Source organism: Nelumbo lutea, chromosome 1 (assembly GCF_056320005.1).
Source record: "Nelumbo lutea isolate HS-2025 chromosome 1, American lotus-T2T, whole genome shotgun sequence".
In the NCBI taxonomy this organism is placed as follows: Eukaryota; Viridiplantae; Streptophyta; class Magnoliopsida; order Proteales; family Nelumbonaceae; genus Nelumbo; species Nelumbo lutea.
Genome location: NC_142684.1, coordinates 76,364,699 through 76,372,331, shown reverse-complemented (window position 1 = coordinate 76,372,331; position 7,633 = coordinate 76,364,699). Strand labels below are relative to the sequence as shown.

General features: G+C 33.8%; 1 pseudogene; it reads left to right on the top strand.

Moving 5' to 3' along the window:
* The first annotated feature begins 4,995 nt into the window (after positions 1-4,995).
* LOC148875463 (iron-sulfur cluster assembly protein 1 pseudogene) lies at positions 4,996-5,503 on the top strand (annotated as a pseudogene).
* The last annotated feature ends 2,130 nt before the right edge of the window (positions 5,504-7,633 follow it).

Sequence of the window (7,633 nt, the reverse complement as noted above, 5' to 3'; positions counted from 1 at the left end):
AGGGACGGAGATTCGGAGAGACGATTGTTGCATACTTGCATGTCTCTGACGTGCAATAGGGAATTCGGGTTGGGCTTTTGTCAAATTTTGAATGGACCCGGCCCGAAAGGCCAAAACTGCTATCTTTTGCAATTATTTACGCTTAACATCAATGTTTCCAACTCGCCAGGCACCGTTCAAACCGTCACTGATTAGGATTTTAGGTCTGGTTTAGTTAAGACCCATCAAACGATATAAAACTATTGATTTGGTCAAGAATCATTTGATTTTACTAGTTCAACCCAATGATTGGGTCACGGATTGTACACTTAATGCATACAAAATTTTCAGAGGTCATAAATTTGTACTTTGATGCAAAACTTTTGGCTTCAAATTACAATTTTTTATACTTTTTATAAATACAAAAATAATTAAAAATATAAATTAAATATAAAACAATACACATACACACATACACACACACATATCTATATATATATATATATATATATATATATATATATATATATATATATATATATATATATATATACATATATGTGCTGATGTGGCACGGTTTGAACCGTTCAACTTGGCTAGTTGAACCAGTGACCCGCGACCTGAATGCAAAAACGGTTCAGCCTCCGAGTCAATTTTTAAAAACATTGCTTAACATGATTGTATGTGCAAATTAGTGCACTAGTGTAGATTAAGGGTGAGCAAATGGGTAGGTTCTACGTGGAACCAAATGGAATTGATCTTGAATTAATCTTGAATCAACCCTATCCAATTTGTTACAAGGTAGGGTCTAATTCCAAATTCTTTGAATCGACCCCCACCCAGGTTGGTTCTAGGGTCTAGGGGTTTACCCTACCCAAACCAACCCGATGAACTAACTTTGGTTGGCCTTGGTGGAACCTGCATTGGAACCGAACTTGTCTTCAAATAAATCCTGAGGTCGTGTTTGGTTGCAATGAAATAAATTTGTACTAATGCAAAACTATGGTAGTGGAAATGATTTTAGTGTAAATTCTCATTTATTTTTGTTTCAAATTTTAGCTTATTTTGTTTGATTGTATTACAAATGAAGTAAATTGAAACATGAAAAATAAAGTAAAACCAGAAACAAAATTAAAATAGAATTTGCATTTTTATCATTTGTACTCCCATGCTTTTGTACTAGTGCAAATAAAATTGCACTACAACCAAACACAACCTAAAATTACAAAGGCCATGGTCTCACTTGAACATTCAATTACTTAAATTATTTGATCATTTATTTTCATTTTAACATTTGAATGTGTAAAATAAGTAATGTAAAGGGTAATATTTACAAAATTTAAATTTAAATTATAAGTTTTGAACCATATAATGATAATCTACATATTAAGTTACTCAATTTAATTAATAAAGACAATATAAGTTTTAAATTATATATTATATTTATTGAAAATCAAGTTTTTAAATAACATGCTTCTTTTTTTTAAAGGAATGTAAAGAAAGAACAAGTTCCATGGGTAAACCATAGAATTAACGCTGAAACCACCAAGGCCAAAACCGTTCATAGGGTTGGTTTTGGTTCCAAAAACCTGGAACTGACCCCTATAGGGTAGTTCTAGGTTTTTCCATGGAACTGAACTGAACCGACCCATGCTCACCCCTAGTGTAGATCCTAATCCCTGCTGATCCGAGAGTAGTTAAAATTTTTATTTACTTTAACCCCTCAGCAATTGCCACGTAAGAACACATGTAAAACATTCACAAAAATTAGAGAGGAGATTATGTTTTACTCATTCTTCCTTCAAGTAATTTAATTGTTCTACCAGAAGACAAAAAGACACAAAATCTCCTTAGACATAAAAATAAAAGGGAAATTGTCTAAAACTCATCATGAGTTTTCAACATTTCTCTTGAATAAACCATAACTTTCAAAACATCCAAGGCCCATGTCCATTAGAGTATTGTTAGTGTTAATTGACATAAGTTGTCCACATCAGTATAGATGCAACTTTCATGACCAAACTGCCCCTGAATGGTGAATCAAAGGAAGAAGCATGTTCATCATCTTCTACCTCCCAACGAACCAGAGGTGCCCCTTCTCTCTCTCTCTCTCTCTCTCTCTCTCTCTCTCTCCTCTGCCTCCTCCTTGTTCTTCTTCTTCCCCTTTCTCTTTCCCTTCTCTCCCCCCTTCTTATTCTTCTTCTTCTTCTTCTCTACTGTACCCCTTTCTCTTTTCCTTCTCCCCCTTCTTCTTGTCTATTGTAATGGTCTCTCAAGTTGTTATTTTTCAAATCGTAGGTTTTTAGTTAACACTCTCCCATCTAATCAATGGGAGATGTTTGGGGAGCTTTGGGGCATTTTATTTGCCATTCAATATCATCCGCCTTTGATTAATTGCAATTCTCATAAGGTGAAAACTACAATAGCTCCATTGATTGCATACCATTGTTATCGATCCCAACATCCTCGTGGTCAAAGCTTCTGTTTTCTCAGGCTAGATCTCTTCCTTATTTGCCATTCAATATCATCCGCCTTGGCTCCTGCTCATCTTCAACAGAAAAATAGATGGAAATCAATAGATAACAATCCAAACTTTCAAATATCCAATTAACAAAGGGGCAAAGGGCATATTAAAATTCAAGGAAATATAGAAAGAATGCATTGATTGAATATGGTAATTACATCATATTTATAGATTAAAACAGAGATCAAACCTATTCAAACTCAAACTCTTAGGCTCTAAGACTCTATGTAGTCAATCTTAATTCATTTCAAACTCTATCATAACATAACAAATTCTATCTTACTGAAAACTCCTAATGTAATTTATTTAACATCACTCTTATCATAACAACCAAAACACCAATCCTTATCTTAATTCCCTAACATGCCCCCTCAAACACATGGGGATCAAAAAACCTCATGTTTGATCACAAATGGCCGCAATATGACAATAACTATGTAGATGATGATGATCTTGATGGTGTCCTATTGTGAATATGATAACAAGCCTGGTGGAATGAGGTTGATGGCAAATGATGATCGGCTATATGATGGCATGACGAGAACCTGTGATGATGTGTCCAAATCTCCAAGTCTGTTGTGATGATAATGTAGCAAACTAATGATGACATGGTTGTATTGATAGCATGATGATGAGTGTCTATTGTTTCCTCAAGAGAGCCTCAATGGTGAAAATTTTCAATGGGCCAAACTAAAAATAGGCCACGAAAAGACCTCACTGTTAGTGGGTCAATTAGGAATGCCACTATGGCTGGCTTCTTGAGCCAATCAAAGAATAGGCCATATCCGGCCAATATCAAAATAGGCCAACAAGGCCGATAAAACACCTTAATAGGTCAATGAAAAAAAAAAATTAACAGGCTAAATTACCACTATGAGCCAAACAGCAATGCCTTAATCGGCTTCTCTTCTTTTTTTTTTTTTTTTTTTCTGAAATGGGCCTTCATAGGACAAAACACACCAATGGCCACTATGGGCAAAAAACTAGAATGCACCTACCAAAATATAGAAGAGTAGCAATGTTCATCTGAACTTATTGGACTAATTTGATCGGGTTGACTGGATGAACCAATCGATCTGAACAAAACCGTTTTGAACTAGTTTAACTGGAACCTTCAAGTATTAGTTAAACTTGAATGAATGCTTCGAACATTGTGCACAAGTGATCACCATCATTGCCAACTGAAAACACCTAATTGAGGTAGATTGAACAGGTGTTACAAGACAACGGCCTTGTCACCTGAAGAGGTGTGAATGTAATGCTTTGGAACGATTTGTTCATGAGGGAGATGAGGAGCAGAGCATAAAACATAGTTGTTGATTAATGCAATTGTTGAAGTTAGGAGACAAATAGGTGAACCATCAAGGTAGGTGCATATTGCAATGTGAGACTTCAACAAGAGTTGTATCAACTCTTGACAATGATAACCAAAAATTTCTAATCTTAACCAACACCTACATTTGGTGGATCATCTTTTGTAGGATGATGAAAAATTTGGCAACAACAACAAAAAGAAAACCAAAGCAATGGTGAGAAACATAATTTGATCAAACACTTCAGAAGTGGCTAAATCACAAAGAATTCCGTGCTTTGTTAATCTTCTATATTGTTGATGAGGGCCATCATTGGAAGTTGGAGATATGCGCATAAGGGATCATGACCTCAATGTTGCCAAAGCTCCAAACAATAGCACATCGTCCACCAAAGAAATCCAAATAAAAGTGAAAAAGGTGATCGGATCCATCTCCATAGCTTTTTACGTGATCTATTATTAGTGATAACAAGTCAATGATGTTGAACAACAATGGATCTATTGATCTAAGATGACTAGTTTGAAGATTGTCTTGGATACCCTGCTTCGTCTACATCAATAAAAGGGTGGTTGGTTTGGGATGTGGGACTTTATGATAGGATGGGAGTGCGGATTTAGGTTAGGTTGGCTGATAGGGTGATGAAAATTTTGGTGAATAAAGAAAACCAAATAAAAAAAAAGAAAGGAAATCTAATATGTAAATGGAGAGAGCAAACCTGGTGGGTGGCTAAGATGTCGGCCACCCACTGAAAATACAAAAAGCACAATGGGAGGCCTCTAGGCTCAGACCTTGGGCTCTAATATCATATTTGAATCCATGGAAGGCTAGAAAGAATGCATTGATTGAATATAGTAATTACATTGTATTTAAATAGAGATCAAACCTATTCAAAACTCAAACTCTTATACTCTATCTAGGACTCTATGCAGTCTATCTTAATCCATCCCAAACTCTTTCATAACATAACAAATTCTATCTTATGGAGAACTCCTAATGTAACTCTGTACAACATCACCCTCATCATAACAACCCATACACCAATCCTTATCTTAATTCCCTAGCAATGAATCCTACATCTCAACCACACCCTTGTTCTTCTTTGAAGTTATCCTGGCTATTTTTGCTTCCAGAAAACCAGAGAATAAATAAAAATAGATTTTAATTTAGGAAGATAATAAAATGTTGAGGCTTGGTTATAAGAGATTTCTAGGGTATTCGAGCCAAAGGAACCAGATGCAACCACAAACTCTATTGCGTCTCTGCCATGAGAGGTTCATTGATCACTACAATAATCCCCATAACATTGGATCCTTTGATAAGAACAACCCTACGACTAGGACCGGACTTGTCAGTGCTCCTACTTGCGGTGATGTCATGAAGCTTTAGGTAAAGGCCAATGAAGAGACTGGGAAGATTGTCGATGCCTACTTCAAGACCTGTGGATAAGGTTCCATCATTGCTTCTTCTTCCGTAGCTACTGAATAGATAAAGGGTAAACTAATGGAGGAAGTCAGAGCATAAGAAATATGGAGATTGCAAAGCATCTCTCGCTTTCCCCACTAAATTTACATTGTAGTATTTTTCAGAGGATGCAACCAAAGCATCTGTGAAAGATTATGAAGCTAAGCGAGCTAAGTTGGGGCCAAATGTTGAGGATACACCAATTGAGAAGGTAGTTGATGCTTGATAAACGAAGAGAGAGAGAGAGAGAGAGAGTAAAGAAACACAAGCAGAAACAGTCGAATATAACAAAGGCTAAAACCATAATATACTAAGACCGTTAATTTGTTTAACGTGAAGTTACTAACATAGGTTCCCTTGGACATTTTGAAAAGTTATGGTGAGTTCAAGAGAAATGCTGAAAAGTATGGTGAGTTTTAGACAATTTCCCAAATAAAAAAGAATTAGTGGATTAGATCTGGGTCCATTGATATCAGGCTTGACAATTGTAAGTCTAAGGAATAAGCTCTTAAGGGGATTGATCCTTAAGGAGATTTGTGCCTTTTGATATCATATTCTTTTGTCTTTTTAGTGAATAAGTTTGTAAGGAGATTGAGCTTAAGGTGAAATTAGGTTGATTATTATGTCTTTCAATATTTTATTACTTAATTATTTTGTAGCATTTATGCATAAAAAGAAAAAGTAATAAGCCATTCAATTCAACTAAGTCAGACTAATCTAATTAAAAAAAAGAGTGACCTACCTAGCAAAGACACTGATTCGAGTCCTGCTACTTCCACTTATGTTGAAAAGTTAGTGTATTGTGTTAAATAAAATAAAAATAAAAATAAAGAAACTAGTACTTTCAGACTCTAGTGAATTATCTTACAGAGTTCATGGGTATAAGGAAAATCGGATTTGTTTCCAATGCACACTACATGTAATGTGAGGAGTAGGGGTGCAAGTTGTGCGGATTGGGCTAGGTTTATGGTCAACCCGGGTCCAACCCTAAATTTTGGACTTAAGGCCCGAGCTCAAACTGAGACAGAGGTCAAGCCCAATCTTCTCAACCTAAGCCTAGCCCACACTATAATTTGATGCACTCGGGTTAGGCTCGGGCCCAGACCAGGGCCAGGCTTTGGTCAATGAACCCATTCTAAAATTATCATGTGTGTGTATGTGTGAGTGTGTGTATGTATTATCTATACTGTTATAAAAAAGTACGAATGAGGGTGTGAAACTTTTCTTGACTAAAATGCCCACATTTGTTATTTAGTTCATCTCTAATTATGAATGTTGCAAATGTAATTTGAATTAATGCTTTTCACCTCATTTAATCCCCTCTCGTTAACTCTTATATTTAAGGTATTAACTCTCATTCTCGCTTATTAAATCTCATATTTAAGTTAATTTTTCACTAATAAATGCTACTAATTAGATCCATGTCCAATACTTTTAACAATATAAACCATATATTTTAAAACCTACTCAAAAACAAAAACATTCTTTATCCAAGTGATGACTAAGCAATTCAACTATCTAAATCAAAATAGCCAAACCATGAAGTTAAAGTTAATAATAAATTTTTTAAATAGAAATAAATATAGAAAATAACAAAAATGTAGAAAAAATAAATACATTATGGTATTTTTATTAATCAAATTAAAAAACAAGTGTAACAAACAAGAATTATTTTTATTGATGATGAAAATGAAATACATAATCTAAAACTAACCAAAAATGAAATTACTTTCCTATTTAGCGGAGATCAATAAATATGCCAACCTTTAATGTCATAATTAAATAATAAAAAATAATAAAATATAAAAAATACATAAATTTTACAAAAAAAAAACATTTGGGCACATGTATAATATCATATATTTAACATATTAAACAAAAAATAAGTGTAAATAACAGTATTAATTTTACACACATAGAAATAAAATTAATAAAAAAAGTGAATACATCTATAACTCCATATTTACACTACTATTAAAAATATGAATAAAATTGTGGAACTTTTTTTAAATAAAATACCCATTTTTAATTTAAACCATATTTAATTGTGAGGTTTAAAATGTAGTTTGAGCTACAATTTTTACCTCATTCAACCCCCTCCTTAAGTCTTAAATTTTTATAAATAAATAAGAAATTATACACTAAAAAAATAAAACATTACAAAAAGAAAAGTCTAGCCAAATAGGTAAGACTGCCAATAATACCCAAAACTTTGTAGCCCAATATGAGGTGTTTACATAATTAGGTTTAGATTTTGCAATCTGCATATGATTAATAGTGAAAGAAAAAAATAAAAAATACATGAATTTTATAAAAAAATTTGGATACATTAGTCCTATCATTATGTGTGTGTGTA